This window comes from Protopterus annectens, chromosome 6.part0, assembly GCF_019279795.1.
Source record: "Protopterus annectens isolate FY-2018-M chromosome 6.part0, PAN1.0, whole genome shotgun sequence".
NCBI lineage: Eukaryota > Metazoa > Chordata > Ceratodontiformes > Protopteridae > Protopterus > Protopterus annectens.
The window spans coordinates 1302768558-1302794176 of NC_056737.1; the positions used below are offsets into that span (position 1 = coordinate 1302768558).

At 41.7% G+C, this 25619-nt stretch overlaps 1 protein-coding gene across 6 annotated transcripts in view; it reads left to right on the forward strand.

Moving 5' to 3' along the window:
* The window catches only part of LYPD6B (LY6/PLAUR domain containing 6B), a 1153451-nt gene that overhangs the window by 922332 nt on the left and 205500 nt on the right, over nucleotides 1-25619 (forward strand). The window lies entirely within an intron of this gene.

Genomic DNA, 25619 nt, shown 5'->3' on the forward strand with positions numbered 1-25619 from the left:
GGTGCAGGGTGAGGGGTTAGTATTGATGGATGGATTGGGGAAAGTGGAGGATAATTTAGCTATAAAATCATTGAAAAATGTGTTGAAGTTAGTGGCCGTTTCAAGACTTGAGAGGTTGGGATTGGGGCAGGGGTTGGAAGTATTACCAGGGTTGAGTATTGAAGAGATGGATGTCCAGAATTTCTTTGGATTGTTTGAGTGTTTGTATTGCAGACTGCTGTAGTTGTTTTTGCGATCTTTTGTTATTGATTTTTTGGCCAGGTTACGAAGATGTTTATATTCTTGGAGGGTGATGGGGTTTTTCTGTTTTTGGTACAGTTTCCACTTTTTGTTTCTCTGAGTGATTATCAATTTAGTTTCTTGGGATAGCCAGGGGCAGGAATTTGTTTTGATATGTTTGGTTTGTAAAGGGGCTACTTTATCAAGTAAGGTAAGGAAGGTCTGGTTAAAATATGTGACGGCGTTATCTAGTGGAAGGATTTTCAGTGGGGACCAATTAGTAACCTTGAGGCATTCAGAGAAGATTTCGGGGTTGAAGGAAAATAGGTTACGGGATTGTTTGAAAATGTGTTGTTTTTCTGTGTGTGAGGATAGGCAGTCAGTGAAGGCTGGTAAGTGGTCGCCTAGGGGGTCTGGTATTACACCAGCTTTCGAGATACGGTTGGGATGTGTTGTTAATATCCAATCTAAGATGGTACCGGAGGAACCATCTTTGTTTGGCCTAGTAGGGAGGTCTATTAGTTGGGTGAAATTGTAGAGGTTGATAGAGTGAGATGGGGTATCTATGAGGAAGGAGGTAAGTTAATATTTATATCACCAAGAATGTAGGTTTCATATTTGATGTTTGAGTTAAACCAAGAGAGGATGTCTTCCAGAGTTTTGGTATTGTCTCCGGGTGGGATGTAGATGGAGCAGATGCAGATGGATTTATAGTTAAGTTTTAGAAAGCCTACAGTCATTTCTGCATTGGCAAATGTTGGGATGGGGTTGGTCAATGGAGTAAAAGTGAGAGTGGAGGAGTAGATAATTGCTACGCCACCTCCTTTTCTATGAGTTCTATCATTGCGTGTAATGTGATAGCCTGGAGGAAGGATTTCATTATCTCTGATGGAGGGTTTGAGCCAGGTCTCAGAGACAGCGGTTATGTCTGGCTGCTTGTAAGAGAGCCAGGCATGAAGGTTGGAGATTTTATTCCGGAGGCTTTGACAGAACTAAATATTTCAGATCATTTGTGAAGGTACCTTCACAAGAAATGAACATCATTTGTTGAAATGATCACTGCTGCAGTAGCTGCTCCCTCCCTCCTTCCACCCCTGTTCTTTTTTGGTGTGATTTATATGCCAGGGTGTGGACATTTATGTTTTGTTATTCTTTACATTGTTCCTTCAGGGCTCAGCCTCCCTCTCACTTGTGCAAGAAGGTTCTGAAGGGCTTTGCACCCAAACTTGTTTTCAGTCAACTCATCTTGACCTGCTTGACAGTTTGGGTGTCTGGAAGGTGGCCTGAAGTTTTGGAAGCTAGTCGGCTGTTACATCCTTGACAGGATATAACCCATATAGCTAAGGCTACTACAGCAGTGATCAATCATACATCTACTGTTGTGGTAGGTTATTATTTATTTATTTATTTATTTATTTACATGTGTTTACTGGGTAGTGTTCGATTGGGCCAGGAGCCCATTTTCAGAAGAGACCTGAGGAGAAAAGTTTCAAGATAAGTGGTTAAGTTCAACTTCCACAACTGTACTTTCCTTCTGTGGTCTGTATTTTGCTTTCATGTTTTGCTGCTGTTGATTTTGTAATATCACCTGTAGTCTTGGTGGCAACTTGCAAGAGTATGTGATCTGTTTCTGCCTAAGTTTCTGTACCATACATATATGCATGGAATGTCTCATATCTACTTCCAAAAGTTTCATTACTTTTCTATCTGAGAATATTGCCATGCCTCCATTGAGACTTCAGTACCAATATACCACAAATACAATACCAGATTTAAGAACAAATCCCTGTGGTGGACCCCCGGTATAAACAAATTGTGTAACAGAAGGAAAAAAATCCTCACCCTTAGGAGCAAACTGAAAACCTAATACTCCAAAACTAACATAAAAAAAAAACTAAAAAGTTACAATTAAAAACAGCTCCACTAAGGCCAAGTCTGAATTGAAAATCACCATAGACAGTAAGGACAACCATAAGTCCTTATTCAGCTAAGCACTGCAGTGAGTTGACACATAAACTCACCTTGTCAGTCCTTAAGGACATAGCAAACATGTTAGCAATTAAATCTGGTTTTCATTTCTCCCCTCCTGTCACCTTCTTGTCTACCCCTCACACAATGTTATTTTCCAGAGATCACTTCTGAGTAATTTTTAAAGCTATGTCAAAGTTGAAATAAAAAAAATAACTTTAGCTGTTTGGAACTTGACATTGTGCCAAGTTCATAAGAGGTTACTAGGCTGCCTAGCCTAGCTGTGTTAATCCCAAGCATCCCCATTTGTACTTTTTGGGTAGTTCACAGAACAAATTTATGAACAGAGTGGGTCTGTGATCAACACCAGCTACCCCTGTCCATGAGGAGCATGAGTCCCACACTAGGGGCGAATTTGCAGTCTCCCATCCAGTTATCTAGGCTGCATTTGAATAGGGTCAGTGAGGAGCTCTATTTTATGTGAATAGAAAGTCTATTCCAGAGAAGCACCAGTCTGTGGGAGACATATCTGTCTTTCCAGCGTGTTCTGTTAATATCACAAGCTAACCTGAGATCCTAGAGCAAGTGACTCTTGCACCGTTTGACTTGCTGATGTGCAGCACTTAGGGCAGGGTTGGAGATTGACCAATAGGCCAGGCACAAGTCACCCCCTCAACAGCGTATAAGATACAGAGTAAAGTGATAGGACTTTCAGCCTGTCCACTTAGGCCATGGTTTGGAGTCCCTGTATTTAGTGAGAAACCTGTGAGGTCTCTCCAGCTGCTGCAGCTGTCTGGTGAGATACATGCAAAAAGGTGCATTATACTGCCTCACAGTAAGAAGCTGTCCGGTTTGATTCTCAGCTAGAGTGTCTTCTGCGTGGAGACATGCGTGAATGGGCATTCCTTGCGTCAGGGCTGGTAACTCGGCACGTAAAAATCAACTTCCAATCATTAGTGGACCAGAGTTCCACTGTGGCGACTCCTAACTGGGAAAAGCCGAAAGACACAACATAGTGGTCTGGTGAGGGTCAAGTACAGTGGAGTTATAACATCACTTGACCTGGATGCTATGTCCTTGCTTATGAGATGAGCTACATAGAAGGCTTTCCTTACCACTGTGGAAACTTGGTGGTCTAAGTTCCGATTGCTATCAACCTGTATTCCCAAGTCTCACACCACTGTGTTTTAACTCATGGGGCTGCTGTAAATATTGTAATTTGTAGGGAATTCAGTTTTGTCAAAGGGAATAATAATGCATTTTTTTGCATTTAGATTTAGGCCATGGCTTTGGCACAAGTCATTTGTTAGTGTTAGAGCTTCTCGTAATATGTTGACATCACTGAGGGCTTAGTGATTGCTCCCAGTTTGCAATCATCAGCGAACGTGGTGAGCCAAAGTCCATCTGCTTTGACCTGGACTATCTACAGTCAGTTTAGTACATAGCTGGGGCAATCCCTTTTAGACTTTGGACATAGTTAAAGAATGCCTTATGATTATCCTTGGCTAGGGATGCAATTTTATTTTTGTAATTTGCTTTGGAAGACTTTATAAGATTTCTGATTTTCTTGTTTAGGCTTAGGAGAGAACTCTTCCTTTGCAGAGTGATATCTCACTTGCTTTTGGACAGTAGTTTCTTCCTCTTGTTATATAATTTGTTTATACTTGAAGACCACCATGGTGGCTTATTTTTTCAGGAAGACCTAGTTTTGATCCAGTTGGGTACAGCAGAGTTTATGCAGTCACTTAAGTGTTTGTACAGGGCATTTACGTGCACTTCTGCATAGTGATCATCGATGTCTGAGATTGTGGGTGGTATGAATCTTTTTATGCCATTGCTTAGTAGACTGTATTTAGCTTTGATAAAGTTTTTCATAATTTTCGTTCTTGTGAGGGTGTCAGTTCCAGTAGTTACTTCAAAAGAGACTAATTTGTGGTTTGATCTAGCCCAAGAGGGCATTACGCTTGGGGAAGTACAGTGAACCCCCCATGTTGTGAGTACTATGTCCAGAACATTAGAGCCCCTAGTGTGAGTGCAGACTATCTGATGTTCATCGTGTTTACTGTTGCAGTCATTACATTTGGGTAATCTGCTGGCAGGTTGCCCTCAGTCGGCCTCATTAACAATGTCTTGGGTCCTGCGTCGTTTGCTGTCCCTTCTTCCATGATGTCAGCTCGTCAGGGGTGTAAAACATGCAGCCGATGCCATTACATCAGTCTTTCTTGCCACGCGGTGCCTGAAGCAGAAGCAGTTCGCAAGTGCCGGTCGGCCGACTCCTGAAATTTTCGTTTTCGAGTTTCAGAACCAAAGTCTTCAACTTAAAGCTAAGTGCCCCGTTGGGGAAATTTTTTCTTGCTCCTTTCCGATGTCAGTAAAATTTAATAATTGTATTACTTGTGGGAAGCAAATACCTCATAAGGATTTTCATTTGTACTGTATTCCTTGCCTAGGCCCTGACCACGACGTACCTTACTGTCGGTTTTGTGCTTTATTTAATCAGCGCGCTATCCATCATTGGTACATTTTTGCTTCAAAATGTTACGGTTCTCGGTTTAAGTATCCAGAAATGATGTTGGTTAGCCATCCAACTACTGGAATACTGAAAAAACACAAAGAAAAAGACAAGAGAAAGGCCGATGAGGTCCAAAACTGCTGATAACGCTTCTCCTAAGCCAGTCGCCAGTTCGCCGGTACTCAATGAGGCGTTTTTCCCAGCTCCTGATACCCACTACTTCTGATTCGCAGGCCTCTACTGTGGCCCATTCGGAGTCCAGTAAGCCACAAGATGCTTCACATATGGAACCCGCGGATGTCTCTACCTTGGAAGGGTCCGGAGCCGCTGAGCAGGTACCGGCTTCTTAGAGTGTATTCAGGCCTACAGACTTGCATATTAAACCAACTCCAACTTCAGTGCTAAGGCCTAAATCTCGATCTATGTCTAAAAAAATGATGCCCAGGCCACATGTTCAGGCCCCTATACCTAAAAAACAAATGATCAAAATGGCTGAAGATTTAATTACTCTAATCAGGGGTAATCAACCCCCCCCCCCACAAGAGGACTAGGATTGAATTTGACTATGAATCTTCTGAACAGGACTCTGTTTCTTCTGACTCTTGTAATGATCTGGATTTGTCCATACCTACTTATGAGGACTCTGATGCAGAGGATTCCATTTCCTCTGCTTCTCCACCTGAGGATTTCTCTTTTGGGGAAACTTTACATACCTTAAGGGAGCATTTCCACTGGGAAAGTCAGGATTTCTCTGAATCCAAAAAGAGGCTTAGGGATTTCCTTCTTCTTCCTCAGCATAGGCTTCTGTCTATACCTCCTGTACTAGATATTGTTGATGATGTGTTTTCGGAATCCAGTATGGCCCCTGATTCCTTGCCTCCAGCCCCTAGCAAACCAGACAGGTACTACAGGGTTCCTGAATCCCACAAATTACTTTTCAAAAATCTTGTTGCGGACCCTGAAACTATTTCTCAGGGGCCCAAGGGTATTAAGGCTTCTACTGCTAAAAATCCTACCCCTTCTGATAGAGACTCCAGGGCGCTGGATAGATGGGGTAAAAAGGTTTACACTTATGCAACCTTAGCAATCAGGGCTTTAAACTGTCAATCCCATATGCTAAAATATCAACAACATATCATGGGACTGCTTAAACAGAAAATGATGTTGATTTCTGACTGTGTGGAGAATAAAGATTTGCAGGATGTATTGCATTCAGCTGAACAAGTTGGCAAACCACACTTTACAGTGTGGTTTTGATTCCTTAGAGGCCTCTTGTAGGGCTGCTGTTACTGGGTCTGTGCTTAGAAGGCATGCTTGGCTTAAGTAGCAATCTCTGCCTGATCATGTTAAAGCAAAACTTTTGGATGCTCTTTTACAGCAGGACCACTTATTTGGCAATAAGGCTGAAGAAGTTCTAAAAAAGATGGAAAATAAAGCTAAATCTATGCAAACTGTGAAAGCTTTCTTACAAGTGCAACCTCCTAGATTTAGTAGGCATTGACCTACTAAGAACTTGTCCTTTCCAGCTCCTTCCAGAGCCACTACGGCCAAACCCAGACTCCAAAACCACCAGGTTTCAGTCCCAAGGGACTTTCAGAACTAAGCAATGGGGTGCTTCCACTTCCAAATCTGGAAACAACAAGGCACCACCCTATGGTAAGCAGTCTCAATGACTTCCCTTTGAAATTAGCAAGCACTTACCTCTTAGCCACCCCTTTTGGGGGAGAACTGCCTCTTCATTCAAGAAACTGGCAACTTATAACCAAGGACAAATGGGTTTTAAATATAGTGTCCCAGGTATACAGATTTCATTTCCACACGCTGCCAACTCCAAACGGGTGGCCAGACCTGCCCACAAATCAGTGGGCAGAGGCTATGAAACAAGTACTTTCCCTCCTAAACATGGGGGCTATTCAGCTAGTACCAGAAGAGGAAAAAGGACAAGGTTTCTATTCCAGACTTTTCTTGGTACCCATAAAAGACAAATCATGGCGTCCAATTCTGGACTTGTCTACTCTAAACACCTTTCTGGTCATTCCAAAATTCAAGATGCTGACTCTTCACCAGTTACTTCCTATGCTAGGCAAGGATGCCTGGTTGGCAACTCTCGACTTAAAAGAGGCTTACCTGCATATGCCAATCAGGGAATCTTGTAGAAGATTCCTACGCTTCAAAGTAGGCTGCATGCATTATCAGTTCTCTGCACTGCCCTTTGGCTTATCTACTGCGCCCAGGTATTCACAAAGTGCCTGGCTCCAGTAAGTGCATTTTGCAGGCAAAGAAATATTCAAATATATCCATACCTGGACAATTGTCTAATTCAGGCAGAAAACCAGGCCATTCTTCTAAAACATCTGGCGTTTGTAAAAAGACTTCTAACCTGTCTAGGGTACACCATAAAAAAAAGAAATCTCAAATGGTACCCTCTCAAAAAATTACATTCCTGGGTGCAGGCTTGAATATAACTGCCCAGATGGCTTTCCGTACGCCAGAAAAGCAAATTCATTTGGTGACTTACATCAAACAGGCGGCCACAAAAACCCTGCTATCTGCAAGGCAAATACTGCAAGCCTTGTGGTTCATGGCCTCATGCATTCTTCTATTTCCATATACAAGACTGCATATGAGGAAACTTCGGTGGTACTTAAAAGGTTTATGGAGTCAACATTGTCACAGCCTGGAAACAATGATTCCTATCATACCTTGCCTGCGACTAGAGTTCCTATGGTGGGCAGAGCCTGCCACCAAAACAAGGGACTGCCATTCACATCACCCCCTGCTGCCCAAACCCTAACTACAGATGCATCAGACTATGCATGGGGGGGCTCATCTGGCAGGAAAGTGCATTCAGGGCAAATGGAGCCCAAATCAAATGCACCTTCATATCAATCAAAAAGAAATGCTAGCTGTACAGAATGCACTGACAACCTTCAAGGACTACCTTCATCCAGGACAATTACTGATAAAGACGGACAACACCACGGTTATGTGGTGCATAAGCAGGGGGGTACACATTCCTACCCCCTCTGCAGACTAGCCATGGCATTATGAAGCACGGCCTTGAGCTACCAAGTACAACTACAAGCTCAATTCCTGCAAGGAAAGCAGAATGTTCTGGCAGACAAACTAAGCAGAAATCTCATGGACCCTCACGAATGGAAACTGGAACCACGGATTTTCAACATGTTGACATGCAAATGGGGGAGCCCAGACATAGATTTTTTGCTTCACCCCAGAACTACCAGTTGGACAAATTGTGCACAAGAACTCATCACAAAAAAGCCTGGAAAGTGGATGCTCTGTCCTTCAGCTGGAAAGTCTATCAGTCTATGCCTTTCCCCCTCTGCCTTTGCTCTCCAAAGTTCTACTAAAAGTCAAACAGGACAAGCCAAAAATGATTTTGATTGCTCCAGACTGGCCTCACCAACACTGGTACCCACTCCTACGCAGTGTGTCACACATTTCTCCATGGCACCTGCCTCAGACACCTTCCTTACTATCTCAGCCAGAGAACCAAATTCTGCACCTTCAGCTCCAAACATTGAGTCTTGCAGCTTGGCTAATCACTTAATTTCACCTTTAGCATCCCTCAGCAAACCTGTGATGGATGTCATTTTGGAGGCGAGAAGACCTAGTACAGAAAATCTTATGGTGACAAATGGAAAAGATTCTGTACCTGGAATCACTCTCATGGAATGAGCACAGCAGTGCCCAATTTACCTCAGATTTTGCAATACTTAACTGAGATGCTTCATAAGGGCCTGTCTTTTTCTTCCATAAAAATCCATGCCTCAGCCATTTCACCTCATTACAACACAACCCCCCTTCTCTCATCCTCTTCTAAAGCAGTATCTCAAAGGGGCCAAAAACTTGAGACCACCCAGGAGAGCTCCAACCCCTGCCTGGGACCTTAACTTTGTATTGGAGAAACTCACTACCTCCTTTTGACTGCAGACTTCAAATTTATTTCCTGGAAAACAGCCTTCCTTTTAGCAATCACTTCAGCTAGAAGGATATCTGAATTACAGGCCCTTATGGCAGTGGAGCCTTTCATCATCTTTCATGCAGACAGGATGTCACTCAGGACCAATCCATCATTCATGCCCAAGGTGGTAGCCAGTGTGGCTCTTAATTAGTCCATTCATTTGCCAACTTTCTTTCCCAATCCACAGAGCAAGGGAGAGCAGAGTTTGCATTCATTGGATGTACACATACATCTTAGATTCTACTTGGACAGGACTAAATCTTGAAGAAAATCTGAACAACTACTGGTAGCATTTACTGCAGGGGCAGAGGGGAAGGCTATTTCAAAGTAAACCATTTCTAAATGGATAAGACAATGTATTCAGTTCTGTTATAAGCACCATGGAAAACCTATTCTCCAGGAGATCAGATCTCATTCCACCAGGGCTGCATCTACTTCAATAGCCTTTCTCAGAGGTGTTCCTACCAGGAATATTCTATAAGCTGCTACCTGGAGTTCAGTTCATACTTTCATCAAGCATTATCACATACCAATTTTCTCTAAATCCAGAGCTGGCTTTGCCACTGCTGTTTTGCAGGGCCTTATAGCTGGTCCTAATGCTGTATAAATCCATCCTCCCAAACTTAGCTTTGGGAATCTACCCAAATGTAATGACTGCAACAGTGAAATACGATGAACATAGTACAGTTGTGTACACTTACCATAAATGTAGATGTTCGAGTGTATTCACTGTTGCAGTCCTGGTTACCCTCCCTCCAACCCCCTGTTTTTCTTTTACTATGCCTCTTTTTTCTTTTATTATGCTTAAAAGCCTTTTTGGTGTATTTGCTTTTGTTTGGAGGTATATTTTTGTGTTTCTTATTTTATATATATATATATATATATATATATATATATATATATATATATATATATATATATATATATATATATATATATATATATATATATATTTATTTTTTTTTGCTCCCCATTTGGGGGGTATATATATATATATATATATATATATATATATATATATATATATATATATATATATATATATTTATTTATTTATTTATTTATTTGCTCCCCATTTGGGGGGCACCTGACATCTGAGGCAAGAAAAACTGATGTAATGGCATTGGCTGCATGTTTTATACCCCTGACGACCTGACGTCATGGAAGAAGGGACAGCAACCGACGCAAGACTTTGTTAATCAGGCCAACTGAGGGCATCCTGCCAGCAGATTACCCAAGTGTAATGACTGCAACAGGGAATACACTCTAATATCTACATTTATGGCAAGTATACACAACTGTACTTTCCAAAGCATTTGTGTTAAAGTCCAGGAACCTCTGGGCGAGCGTGTTTTTGCCCTTGTATGTCCCCCAGTCTGTGGAAGGGTAGATGAAATCTTCCATGAATGAGGTGTTGGACTATATGGCGAGGGATTCCAGTAAATCAAGGTCGGCAGTGTGTTATCCTGGTTCATGGTGGGGGATCTGTAGCTAGCAATAATGTGGTATGGTATATTCCCAATTTAAGTGGACATGGAGTAGTTTGAGAGTGTCATACTGTTTGACCAGTCTTGAAGTGTATTTGATTTTAATGAAGATGGATACAGTTCCACCTTTGGTTCCTTCATGCTCATTTTGAGGTCTGAATGTGTGGAAGGCATTATAGCCTTGCATGGCTGGGGTGCTCTCAGCAGCCTTGAACTATGTCTTGGTAACTGCACAGACATCAGCATCCTCCAAGATGAGGAGTGCAGTTTCGTATTTAAACTCCTAGCATTAAGCTGCACGACCCTGAGTTTGTCTTGGTTAGATTTTGTTGTGTTAGAAAATTTGTTGTTTTGACATTGCCTAAAAAAGGAACTATGGGGGAGGCAAGGGCTACTGGGGGAGGCAAGGCCCTTTTCCAGTATACGAAAGACTACGGGGGACAGGTGCAGACCAGCTCTAGCAACGCATCAAGGTATGTCCACCATATCCTCCCAGGCTGACAGATACTGGATCCCCCCTGGACTGACACCAGAAGCTGAGCCAATTGGTGAAGTCAATTATTTATTGTTTACATTGTGGCATCATCCTGGGTTTTGGTAGGCTACTGCTTGGGGCTGGGGACATATCTGTCTGTAGTGTATGATCAGAGAGTTCCGTCATGTCTCTTTCCATATAGTCCAGAAAGGTATGTCTCAAGTCATTCACTCCAACATAGACTTTGACAAAGACATAACGGTACTTATTGTTAAGTGAATTGAGTGCATGCATGACTGTCAAATCCTGGCATCTGATAGGCAGCTGGCCATGACCTTCTCCTTGTCCAGTCTGGAGAGAGGGACATCTGTGTGTGTCACTATGGAGTCACCTGTGGCCAAGACTTTTGATGTGTTTTGCCTTAGGGACTTATTTGTTGAGACACAGGTGTGTGTATTGATATGTGTAGTGGTTTCTTTTTGCTTAATGGTGAGTGTGGGTGGTGTGCACTTAGGAGGTCTCTGTTCTTTAGGTAGGCTTTTAGTGAGTACCTCCATGTAAATGGGTTTATGTGTCATGACCTCATTTTGTATCATAGGAGAGGTGAGGTTTGCATGAAAGGTGAAGCATGTTTGCTGACAACCTGTTTGATGTCTTGTCTGGCTTTACATGAGAGAATTGACTCTCACTTCCACAGTGTATATGTGTCTCTCATGTAGGGTGTTAGTTTGCTTTAAAAGTAAAAGGTTGTCAGTATACATGAAGCAATTGCTACATTTCTTTATGATTCCCATATCAATCAAGCTGGCAGGAGAAATATTGGGAAACCGTCCATCCATTGTCGCAGGATTTTTCTGAATGTGGTATTTGGGAAGGAAGTGAGTTAGCTGGACTTAGCCACAAACAGCACACATGAAGCAGTAATTCAGTTACATACAGTTAAAGTGTAGTGCTAGCTTAAAATACACGTATTTTTCAGTGGATGCCTTGGATTTCAGTGCAGATGCATTCCAGACCTCTGGTAAAAGTTGCCAAACATTGAGCAGCTCCAGTAAACTGAATGCAAACCCACACAAATGTAAGGCTTGTATACAGACAAATTTCAACACTTTTAATGTGACTATCAATGGGAAAGCCCCATACTGAGTCCTTTCTCCAGCAATCTCTACTTCAGATGGGTTCTGAGCTACACACTTCTGCCACAAGGGTGCAAGGAGGCCCTCTTAATGTAAGATGACTGGTTTAACAGCACATTGATACCAAACAGTCTAGATTCAGCAGGTCTGAATCTAGCCTATGCTATGTAAGGCAAGGAAACACAATTTCTAGATGGAAACGAGTAAGGTAGAGTCACTTAAAGGTAAAAGTGAGAGTAGTTAGTAGATGGAAATGAGTAAGGTAGAGTCACTTAAAGGTCAAAGTGAGAGTATTTAGTAGTATTGTATTAGATGACCTGCACTGGTACCACCCTCTGCACAAACTGGCAGCATTTCAGCAACTGTGAGGGGAGACTGTTGAGAGCGTTCCCTGTAGAGGATTTTAAACTGGAGAGGTTTGCTTATATTGAAGCATGGGGTACCGTATTTGCTCTAGGCTTTTATACCAGCAGGATGAAAGACTTGTATAATGTTATCATCATGATCTGAGGAAGGCATAGGCCGAAAGTGCTTATCACTGTTTTTATTCTCTGTGTTGATCACAGCTTTATATTTAATAAAATTGGTTTTAATACTTATTTTACAATTATACACTTCTCTCTGTGATGGCTCTGCTACATTTATCTTGTTTGATACTATAGTTTTTCGGGATCTGGGAACTTTTATAGGCAATGAAATGTTCTTCAGCCACCATATTTCTGTGGACATTAGAAAGTCCTTCTGCGTAGTCCAGTTGATTACTAAAGGTATCTATCCTAGGTCTAGGAATGTTACCTCCCCCCCACTCCTCCCTTATTCGGCCCATAACTGAGTAAAATGATCAGTCTAGCATATACCTGGCCAAACACATGATCCTGGTTGAAAGATCCTAATGCTTCCTCAATAAGACAATCAAGGACTTTATTGCTGTCTCTTATATGGAATGCCTTAAGGCTATACTTTAATTTCTGGTGTTATGCAGATGCCTGTGTTTTTTTTTTCTGCTTGTCATACAAGGTCTCAAATGTTCTGTGTGATCTTCTACGTGTTCACAAAAATGTAACAACACTAACCCCTGTACTAGGGGATGAGACTTCAGTGCAACATGCACAAAACTTGCTGGTGAAATAGTTACCTCTACCAAAAATGTTACCCTCTGTGACGATTGGGGAGAGATGGGCGAAGGCTGCCAGGCTAGTCAAATAGATTTTGATATATAATTCTGGCATTTGTAAATAAATGTAAAATACAGGCATGTTTCTTGAGTGTAAAAGAATACTGTGAAATGCGGAACTGCAAAGTATGTGACAACATTGCACTCTACTGGCCCAGTGAAGCATGTTGTGACCCTTTCATGTTAGAATTCGGCTCCAGTGCGTCTGGATGAAGGTTTCATGCCCATTGTTTTAAGGCTAAAGTTTATGACCAGAATTTACATGTGGAAGGTGCTTTATTGCTCTGGTTTCTGCAAGAGTGTATATATGAAATGCCTTTTATTGTTGTAAGTTTCTGAGCAGGTGTTAGATTGCTAAATAATGCAGATGTTCATTGTGCATACAGCTGCAGTCATAACAGATGGGTTCTCCTGCCGTCAGGCAGGTCCTCGGTCAGCCGAATTCCAAAGTCTAGGTCCGGTGTCGGTTTTCGTCACTTCTTCCCTGACGTCAGTGCGACAGGGGTATAAAAGAACCAGCCGACGCCATTTTCTTCAGTCTTTCTTGCCGTGCGGTGCCCGAAGCAGAAGCAGTTCGCAAGTGCCGGTCGGCCAGCTCCTGAGATTACGAAAATTTGGAAACCGAAGTCTTCTTAAAAGCTAAGTACCCCGTTGGGGAACCTTTTCTTGCCTCAGACCGATGTCAGACAAAGTTAATAATTGTATTTCTTCTGGGAAGCAAATACCACATAAGGATTTCCATTCCCTCTGTATACCTTGTTTAGACCCAGACCACGAGGTCTCGGCCTGCCGCTTTTGTGCTACATTCAACAAACGCACTATTAAGCGTCGGGCGGAGTTCACCCAGCATTATTTTGTAAAAGCATTTAACTATACTATGTCGTCGGATACTCTGACTCCGGTTTTGTCTAAAAAACAAAAAGACAAGGACCAACATGCGAGGTCCGCGGCCTCTACTGACACCACGCCAAAGCCGGCTACACGTGGTCTGGTTCTCAGTGAGGCGACTACGCAGCCCCTGCCTACCGACGACCTGTCTTTGATGGTGTCTCCTGTACCCGAGGTCGCAGGCTCCTCGGCCCACACCCTGACTACAGATACCGAAGCCACTGTTGGCGTTGAAACTCAGAATGTGGACAGGTCCACCTCCACTCAAGGTGTCTTCAGACCTTCCTCTTCTTTCTCTATCAAGGCTTTCACTAAGTCTAAAGCAACCATGCACTCTAAGAGACCAGCTACACAGGGTCCATCTCCAGGCCCCATGCCTAAGAAACAGATGCCTAAAATGGCTGAGGATTTAATTATTCTTATCAGAGGTTCTCAGCCCCCTCCGGACAAAAGGCCTAGAGTGGAGGAAGATTCCCCCTCCTCTGATCAGGGCTCCATTATTTCAGAGCACTCTGATGATCAGGAACATTCTTACTCCCACTTTGAAGACTCTGATGCCGAGGAGTCCATCCCTTCTGTACCCCCCCCCTGAGGATTACTCATTTGGGGAAACTTTGCATACCTTAAGGAAACACTTCCACTGGGAAGGCCAGGATTATTCTGATTCCAAGAAAAGACTCAGGGAATTTCTCTTGCTTCCTCAGCACAGGCCTCTGGCTATACCTCCTGTCTTGGACATCCTAGATGATGTTTACTCGGAGGCCTGCCTTAACCCGGACTCTTTACCTCCAGCTCCAGTTAAGCCTGACAGGTACTACAGGGTCCCTGACTCACACCAATTTCTATACAAGAGCCATGCTGCTGACCCAGAAACCATCTCACAGGGCTCCAAGGGAGTTAAGGCCTCCATTGCTAAAAATCCATTGCCTTCCGAGAGAGATTCCAGATCCTTAGAAAGGTGTGGAAAAAAGGTATATACCTCGGCTACCTTATCCATAAGGGCCTTAAACTGTCAGTTTCATATGCTAAAATACCAACAGTTTTTGTTATCACAATTGAAAGGTAAAATGTCACAACCTGAACAACCAGACTTGAAGGAGTTGCAGGATTTGATGCATAGTGCAGAGCAAGTGGGTAAGCATACCTTACAATGTGGTTTTGATGCTCTAGAGGCCTCATGCAGAGCTGCTGTTACAGGATCAGTCATACGTAGGCATGCCTGGCACAAGGAACAAGCCTTGCCTGATCATGTCAAAGCTAAATTACTAGACGCCCCTCTTCAAAAGGATGTACTATTTGGTGCTAATGCTGAGGAGGTATTAAGGAAAATGGAGGAAAAGGCTAAATCAATGCAAACTGTGAAAGAATTTCTACAGGTTCAACCCCCATGTTTTAGTAGAAATTGGCCTTCCAAAAACTGGTCCTTTCCTGCCACAGACAGACCCCAAAGAGGCAGATACAGGCACCCGAGGGGCAGAGGACAATCCCAAGGATTGTATAGAGGCAGACAATGGCAAGCTCCTACACAAAGAGGTGGTGAGGACAACTCGCAATCTATCAGAAAGCAAACCCAATGACTTTCCCCTTTGCATGCCAACCAGGTCTCAAATGGTAGCCCCCTTGGGAGGAAAGCTGGCATTATTTTAAAAAAAATGGCATATTGTCACAAAGGACAAATGGATCCTGGACATTATAAACAGAGGCTACAAATTCCATTTTCACACCCTTCCAAAAATGAGAGGCATGCCAAACCTCCCACACAATCAAAGGGCAGAGGCACAAAGGCAAATTACAGATCTCATAAACATGAAAGCTATTCAAGAGGTACCTACGCACGAACAAGGTCAAGGGTTTTATTCCAGGCTATTTCTGGTGCCAAGGAAGGGAAAAGATTGGAGACCTATTTTGGATCTATCCATCCTAAACACATTTCTACTCGTACCAAAATTCAAGATGCTCACTCTACAGCAGCTTCTTCCCATGCTGGGGAAGGAGTCCTGGCTGGTAACATTGGACCTCAAGGAGGCATACCTGCATGTCCCAATCAGACAAAATTGCAGAAGATACCTCAGATTTCTTGCAGGTTCAACTCATTATCAATTCTCTGCATTGCCCTTTGGCTTATCTACTGTGCCCAGAGTATTCACGAAATGCCTGGCATCAGTAATTGCCTACTGCAGACTTCAAGGGATACAAATATATCCCTATTTGGACGACTGCCTGATCCAAGCGGACAGCAAACACATTCTTCTGAAACATCTGGCTTATGTAATAATGTTATTGAACTCTCTGGGATACACAGTTAACAAAAAGAAATCAAGACTAATACCCTCTCGGAAGATAATTTTCCTGGGTGCCAACTTGGACACAAACACCCAGATGGCCTACCTCATGCCAGAGAAGCAGGGGCAACTAATTCAATACTTCAGAACACTAGCAAATTGCACCAGGCTTACTGCAAGGAAAATCCTGCAGGCTCTGGGATTCATGGCATCTTGCATCTTACTAATCCCATGTGCAAAGCTGCATATGAGGAAATTACAGTGGTACCTGAAAAACATATGGTCTCAACACAGCCACAGTTTGGAAACAATAAAACCACTAATTCCATGTCTGCAAAAGGAATTTCTGTGGTGGGCTCAAGCATGTCAAACAAACACAGGTCTTCCTTTCAGCAAGCCTCAAGCAAATCAAGTCACTCGGACTACGCCTAGGGGGTGCACATGACAGATCGGTGCATTCAGGGCAAATGGTCCCAAAAAGAAAAGCACCTTCACATCAATCAAAAAGAAATGCTAGCAGTAATAAATGCTATTATAGCTTTCAAGAGCTTTCTACAACCAGGTCAACTATTGATAAGAATGGACAACATCACAGTTATGTGGTACATAAACAAGCAGGGAGGAACACATTCTTACCCCCTATGCAGACTGGCCATGTCACTTTGGAACATGACCATGGACTTACAAATGGAACTACAAGCACAGTACTTGCCAGGCAAGGAAAACACGCTGGCAGACAACCTAAGCAGGAATATGACAGATCCACACGAATGGAAGTTGCATCCAAAAGTTTTTACAGAAATAATCCAAGAATGGGGAAGGCCAGACATAGATCTATTTGCCACCCACAAAAATCATCAATTGACAAAATTCTGCTCAAGGATCTTCCATCCAACGGCCTGGAAAGTGGACGCTCTCTCTTTCAGCTGGACATCAATGACAGTTTATGCCTTCCCACCTCTTCCTCTGCTGCCCAAAGTTCTATTGAAGACCAGAGCAGACAGACCAAAGATGATCCTCATTGCTCCGGACTGGCCAAGGCAACACTGGTACCCACTCCTGAGGAGCCTGACGCATTCCCCACCATGGACCCTGCCTCTAATGCCTCTTCTTCTGACTCAACACAGCTTCAAAACTCTTCACAGTCAGCTAAAAACACTCAATCTAGCCGCATGGAAGATTCCTTAGCATCACAGCAGGCCCTACTCTCCAAGGAGGTGCAGGATGTCATTTTGGAGGCCAGAAGGCCATCAACTAGAAAAGCTTACTCCGCAAAATGGAAACGTTTTTGTGTCTGGAATGAGAAAAAGGGCCAGGACCCTGGAAAACTGAATTTACCTCAAATACTACAATATTTGACTGAACTGCTAAGCAGTGGACTTTCTTTCTCCTCCATTAAAATCCATGCCTCAGCCATTTCTGCAGAATACAACACTGATCCACCTTTATTCTCTCACCCTCTCTTAAGACAGTTCCTCAGAGGGGCTAAGAATTTAAGACCTCCAAGGAAACAACCAATGCCTGCTTGGGATCTTAATTTCATTCTGGAAAAACTGACCCTGCCTCCTTTTGAGCCAGCTGCTTCATCAGATTTGCAATATTTCTCCTGGAAAACAGCTTTCCTTCTGGCTATCACCTCAGCTCGTAGAGTTTCAGAATTACAGGCTCTCATGGCTGTCCAGCCTTTTATCATCTTCCATCAGGACAGAGTTTCCTTACGAACCAACCTGTCCTTTATGCCTAAAGTGGTATCCAGGGTAGCTTTAAATCAGGCCATACATTTACCTACTTTTTATCCTAATCCTCAAAACAAAGTGGAGAGATTACTACATTCCTTGGACATCCACAGACAACTGCGTTATTATTTGGACAGAACAAAACCTTTCAGAAAATCAGAACAGCTCTTTGTGGCCTATGCAGCAGGAGCTCAAGGAAAGCCAATTTCCAAACAGACAATTTCTAAATGGATAGCCCACTGCATACGCTTTTGCTATTCCTTTCATGGCAAAACTGTACCTACAGGCATTAGAACTCATTCCACCAGGGCCACAGCCACCTCTGCAGCCTTCCTCAGGGGAGTTCCTACCAAGGATATTTTGGAAGCAGCCACTTGGAGTTCTGTGCATACCTTCTCCAAGCACTACAACCTACCATTATACTCCAAATCTAGAGCAGGCTTTGCCACTGCAGTCTTGCAGGGCATTTTGGCTCCTCCTAGTTACACCTAGTGCCTACCACCCCTTTCTTAGCTTTGGGATTCTACCCATCTGTTATGACTGCAGCTGTATGCACGATGAACATAGTACAGTTTTGTACCTGCCATAAATGTAGATGTTAGAGTGCTAATACAGCTGCAGTCCAGGTTTCCCTCCCTCCTTCCCCTCTAGGGGTATTCTTTTATGGTGTATTTGCTTGCCACTACTGTTTTTTGATTTTATTGCATTGCATTATTACCTAATTTTATGTATTGCCTTCCTTCTGGGGGCACCTGACATCTGGGCAAGAAAAACTGAAGAAAATGGCGTCGGCTGGTTCTTTTATACCCCTGTCACACTGACGTCAGGGAAGAAGCGACGACAACCGACACCGGACCTAGACTTTGGAATTCGGCCGACCGAGGACCCGCCTGACGGCAGGAAAACCCATCTGTTATGACTGCAGCTGTATTAGCACTCGAACATCTACATTTATGGTAGGTACAAAACTGTACTTTTGTTTGCCTGGAAAAACCTAAGTGTCAGCATGATGTAATTTGGGAGGGACCCAGCAGACATGTTTGTTGGTAATGTTTAAATACTATTTCTCGCAAGAGACTTGGAACAGTTTGATCTTGATATCCAACTTATCAGCACTCTGCCTTATGCTCACATGTAAGTTTTAGCACTGTGATTTCTTGTATGAATAGTTAAAGCTAGTAAAGATTAATTAGGTATTTTTCTTTTAAATCAGACCTATCCTACTGTATTATTTTAAGTTTATGTGTGATCTCTGAACTCTTAGATATTTCTGTGGTGTAGTAGTTTTGTCTTGTGTTTTAATTATTTATTATTAAATATTTTTAAAACCTTCTACCTGTGGCTGGTTTACGTAGAGATAAAGTATGCTTTAGAGTACATTATATATTTTTAGAGTTTATTGTAATAAGCTTTTCCAATAAGCCTTAGACTGAATAGTCACATTACCATTGAATAATAATATTGCACAGTAATAATTGGACACCCTTTTAAGGGCCGTTTAGTAGCTGATATTGTTAGCTGGGTGGAGGCAGGGATTACTACCGTATGGTCTGGGTAAAGGGGCACAGCTGGAGAATCTGTGTCAGCCTTTTCCAGGAGTGTCTGTGAAGTTGTCTAAATACTTATCTCTAAGTGTGTGTGTGGTGTGTCAGCTACTTGGCAGGACCATGAAGCACTGGTTGGACAGAGAGGGTATGGGAGGTTTTAGCTTGCCCAGATAGGCTGAGACCTGGACCCTATAACTGTGCCAGTGGGGAGTCTTATTGGGGACCTGGTAAGCAAGGGAGCAACCAGCCCCAGACTGACTGTGATCTCTGTGTGCACTTAAGGGAAATTGTACTTTACTGTGTGTATTAGTTATCCTTTTCTCTTCTATGAGATGACCTCCCTGGTGTTAGTGGTGAGGATTGAGACTCCTTGATTGCTGGGCCAGGACACGGGCGTCACACCCTCATCTTGAGTAGACTCCCTGTCCATATTAAATGAAGTAGCTCCTTAAAATCTTCAATCACTCCCTTAATGAAGAGATGGGGAATTGCAAATGCACTTCTGGGCAGGCTCCTCAAAACTTATTGAAAAAGGTAAATGCCCACTGTGTTGGGCTGTATCTAGGCTTCAAATGATCCACACAGATTAGCTTGTCTGCCTGGTAATAACCTATAAAATTATGAATTAACACATTATATATACAGATGGGACTCTTGAATTTGCTCGGCACAGCAAAATGTTGACAACTGCTTGACTGACCATGGTTGGTCAACATATGCAGATGCTGGACAGATGTGCTAGATTAACAGTCTCCGACTGTGGAATTATGCCCTCTCCCTGGGAACTGTGTGACTTTTGAATGAGTATGTATGATAAACGGAGAATGTGAGGGGTGCTGGGGGGGGGGTCTTGCCCTTCTGCAAAAAAACAGTGTTTTTTTTTTTTTTTTTTGTGTGATGCCCCATCACTGACCCAGTAGTCAAGGAGCCTCAATCTTCATCACTGGCAACAGTGGGGGAAGTACACTGGGAGGATGACAAGTTGCACACACAGTATTTCCAGATACAGCTCTCTGCATCAAGTGCAATTTCTCTTAAGAGCACACAGAGACCACAGTCAGTATGGGCTGGTTTCTCCCTCTTTCTCCAGATCCCCAATAAGACTCCCCACTGGCACAATGACAGAGTTAAGATCTCAGCTAAGTGACCAAGCCAAGACCTCCAGCACCCTGTCTGTCCAACCAGTGCTTTGTGTCCCTGCCTAAGTAGCTGACACACACACTCTTTGAGATTTGTTTTACACATAAACACACACACACACACACACACACACACACACACACACACACACACACAGACACAGACACACACACACACACACACACACACACACACACACACACACACACACACACACACACACCTAGGAAAGGCTAACACAGGTCCACTAGCTATGTCTCCTTTTGCACAGACTGTAAGGTAGTTATTGCCACCAGCCAACTCTTTATCAGCTACTTTATGGCCCTTAAAGGATTTCCAGTCTTACTGTGTGGAGACATGCGTGAATGGGCTTACCTTCGTTGAAGGTTGTGCATCAGGGCTGGTAACTCGGCATGTAAAAATCAACTACCAATCATTAGCGGACTGGCGTTCCGCTGTAGTGACCCCTAACCGGGAAAAGCCGAAAGACACAACAACAACTGTGTAATGTTACTATTAGTCCAAATGGTAGTTTGGCCAAGAGCAAGGCCATTAGGAGTGACCCACAATGTCACGAAATAAATATGCAAGTACTCCAGAACTTAAATATGTCTCACAAATATCAGCCAGAATGAAAGGTTTAAATATATTTAATAATAAATAATAAAAGGACAAGAAAATACTCAGTAAATAATCACAGTTACATCAGAGTTCAAAATCACAGGAAATATTTAAAACAACTTTGCAGGACAGTCTCATATAAATAAGGAGAACATCTTAGCTGTACTTCACTATATTCCTGTCTGAATTTAATAGAAATTACTGTACCGTAGTTAACTTACTTACAGAGTTAGGCAAGGCAGATGTGGTGAGTGGGTTTTCCAGCTGATGCTTTTAGGTCAAAGACAAAATACAAAATGCTCAGTCTCTCTCTGTCTCAGAGAGTTCTTAAATTAATATCTCAAATATTGCTGCTGGGATACTTGCAGCATGACATCACTTCTTGTCATCTGACTATCCCAGGTAACAATCCCCATTGCAGCTGGTAGTGTCTAGCATCTCTCTGTGAAAATACATAAACAAGGACTTCTCTTAGATCTAAGGCAAATGGTGGAAGTCATAAAATAATTTACAATCCTCCACATTTAAAGACAATACAAAAAACTTCTAGTTCTAGACATTGTCTTCTCTTGCACTGAAACTGAAAGATCTTATTTGTTTATGGCCCAGCTATAACGTGACAATTTCAACTATTCTTCTGAAGTTAATTTCTTGTATTGCAGTTTCCATTGTTAAAAATATAGACATCTAAACAGTTACAATAGTGCATATACATTTCTGCTCAGTACTTTACAAAATATCTCTTCAGCATACATGTCTGTACAATATGACATACAGTTGTAATACATCTAACACAAGCAAGCATCTTATATGAGCATGTTGACATTGACAAATGACACACAACCACTTACAGAATTTCAGATAGCTGGACTGGCAGTATCTCCTTCTGACACACCTATATAAATCATATTAATATTCACAAATGACATATAATTATTTACAACATTTCAGATAGCTAGTCTGGCAATTTTTCCTTTTGTGACAGTTTTTTTTTTGTTTTTTGCATGAAGCAAGTGTATTCCTCGTGCATGCGCAATTGACTGTTGATATTTGCATTGTTGACCATTTGTGGTTGACGTTTTTGCCATCAGCATTTTGAAGTGTTGATCAAGGTAAGTGATATATTGTGTGTATGTACATATAAACACGTGTTTGTATGTATCTGTCTATGTATAAGTATGTAGAATACACACAAATCAGATAGTTTCAACTAAAATTCATTGTGTATCTGAATTTAGTAAGGCTAATGAAAATAATCACAGTATTTCTGCTACTGCAATTTTTATTTTATGATCTCACCGTCTAACCACAAAAAAGAACACATTGTATAGGCATATTGCTTATGAATTTCTCACTGTGTTTCATTTATCTCTTGCATACATTTGCAGTACTAAGTAGGATTTACTGGAAATAGTTTTGTATTCTGTGTCTGATTTTCATCAGAATTTTTCTGCATTGTTCTCCTGAGAAACAACTGCAGAAAATGTTTTGTATTTTACATGCCTGGTTGTAAATGTGGGCTATTCCAAAAAAAAGATGCCTCAAAGGACTTCTGCAGCTGACTTCCATAGGAAGGCTTATTTTTTCTGATGTATTTTCAAGATGATAAGTCTTAAAGTGTCAGTTTTGATAAAGTGAGCAATTGTGTTCTTTGGGGTGCCTTTCAGAAGATGTGTCAATTATGTGGTTAAAGAAATACCCATTTTTCAAGGGAGATGGTAATATTTGAATTCCCTACAGTATATAGAGGGTCATAGCTCTCAGTCTTCCATCTCTGAAACGAGAAACACTACTCTCATAATGTGGAACAAACAGGCAAAATGTGGAACACTGACTAACTGCTTACTAACAACTTCAACTAGGAAGCTCACAGGATGGTTAAAATGTGCTACTTTATACTTAAAAAAAAACTATTTGGTGAATTAGTATGATTCAGCACCATTTACCATGGATATCAGTTTAACAAATTCATGATACTGAATGTGTGACAGACCCTTTCAATGTGGAACTTCGAGGAATGTGCACTTTTTAGGGCTCCAAATGAGGAACGTTCCTCATAATAAAGTACACTTGAGAGGTATGAGACGGTCCCATGTTCCATCATAATGCTTTATGGTTACATCACAGAGTCATTGCCCATTCAGTTAACTCAGTTTAAGTAAAAAGAAGGTAATGCTACTTACACTTCTGGTAGTGATATGGGAGAAAGCATCAGTTAATTCTCTGTTAGTTTTTATAACACAGACTTCAGGTTTGTAGCTAATTGCTCTTGAGACCACATTCAAGGGGAGCCACCATACAGGATGAAGCAATCACCTGCCCCAAAATTTGTCATTATGGTGCTTTCACTGCTTCACAGTTTCGGTAGAAAATTTCGAGGTTTACTTCTAGAGCTGTTAATCATGCCTGACAGCTTTTGTTGCCATGTATTTCTACATGCTGTTTCGATATAATATTACATTTAAAGAAGGTTTCAGTGACTTGTATTGCACTTTACAAATATTTTGCCATTAAGTATCCAGTGTCATAGACCTGTACTTACATAATTTTAGACAGTTCTAGCAGCACTGTATAATATTGCATTCTGACCTAATTTCCACCAATCTATTGTTCAAGTCATGTAGTGAAGTTGGGAGCAGATAAGCTGGAAGGTATCATTGGTATCATTAGTGCTTTGGCACCACGTGTAGTTTGAGGCAAAAGGGAATCAACATCTTTGAAACAGGATGATGGAATATTTGAAATGGGGTGCTTAAATCATGCATTTTTTTTTAGTAGAATATTTTCCTTTCAGGTAGTTACCATAAAGACATCTGTGACAGTGTGAATAGCAGTCAGGAATATGTCAACAGATCAATTGGATGAAAATGAATGTGTAATGTGATTTCACCCAGGGGAATGTGCACTTATATCCTAGTAAAATAAATTGATGAGGCATTCAGCTTCCATAATCTGATATTGAAATATGAGACTTTTCCATTTGAGCCTTGTATTTGCAACTCTTAAGGTAATTAAGCACCTGCAAAACCTTTTCTTGTTGACAAATGCGCTGCAAAAAAAGTAGGAAATAAACCTGAATTGGAAATTTTTTAACTATTTTACTGTTTTCTGTAAGCATATACTTTGATGGTTTGTTGCATGTTAAAAGTGCTGAGTACCCTTGGATGAAATATATATGCAGATAGATATAGATAGATATTGATTGATATAGATAGATATAGATATATGGGTCTACCTTGGTTTATCGAAATTGCACTTACTCAAGTCTCTGTTAGCCAAGATGGTTTCACCTAACACTTAAACAACTGAAACCACAAATCACCGGAATTTGTTTCTTATAATGAGACAGAATTCATAGTAAAGCACTATGATTTTGAAATGTTAGTCATATTTACAATTTTAGGCTGGGTCAAAACAGGGCCAAAGGTGGTTGGATTTATCACAAATAGAAGAGTTGAGGAACATATTCTTGTGACATTTTTGGTTGTGCTTTTTCTAGCATTGCAGTTGTATACTAATATGATAGGCATATATATGAAAAGTGACCACTCATTTATTTTATATTCTGGAAATGTGATACAGGGACATTGGAAGGTGACAGTCCATTTAAATTTGCACCTGTTAAAAATTCTTAAAACTTTGCATCATCCAAGTGATATACTTTTTCCTTGTAAAACAGCTTAAATGTTTGTTTTGCTGAAACCTGTCCTTTTCATTTATAGACCAAATTAGAGCATCCAGAAAACAACAAACCTTAATTAACATATTTTCATATATTTCAGTATATAGTAGGATCCTGGCTTTCTGGGTCTTGTAGGCCTTGTAGTTCATTGTCTCAGACTGGAATTTTGCTGGTCCAAACTTATGGAGCACAGGCAAATAAAAATCTAAGAAAACCACAAAGCTAGGAGAACTAATACATGTTATGTAGTATGGTGTATAGTTTTACTTGATGTGCCCCAGTATTCATGAAGTGGTTCGTGTCCATTTAGAGTACCAACGCACCTTGCATATGCTTGAAGGCGCGCTATATAATCTAAACGGACACGAACCAGGAGCGAGCGCAGGGGGCATGTGTCAGCAGTGCCTGCACATGAAACACACCCTCTTCGCTCAGAAAGTGCCTTACGGCACTTTCTGACACAGATGAGTGTGGCTCTAATATATAGTAAACGAGTGTCCATAGGCACTGAAATATAAGTAGTTAACATTTCAATGTCCACGGACATTGAAGAAGAAAAGACAAGCACAAACACCTAGAAGGCAGCAGCCTTCAAGTGCACAACCTATGCATGGAAGCAGTAGGGCAAGAGGAAAGCAATAGAAATTTTAAAAAAATGTAATTTTTTTTTTCATCAAATACATCCGAACTTTAAGTAGTGCGTATGCTTGGTTTGAATTCTCACTCTGCCAAATTATTTAATAAACTTTTAATGAATTTGAATGATA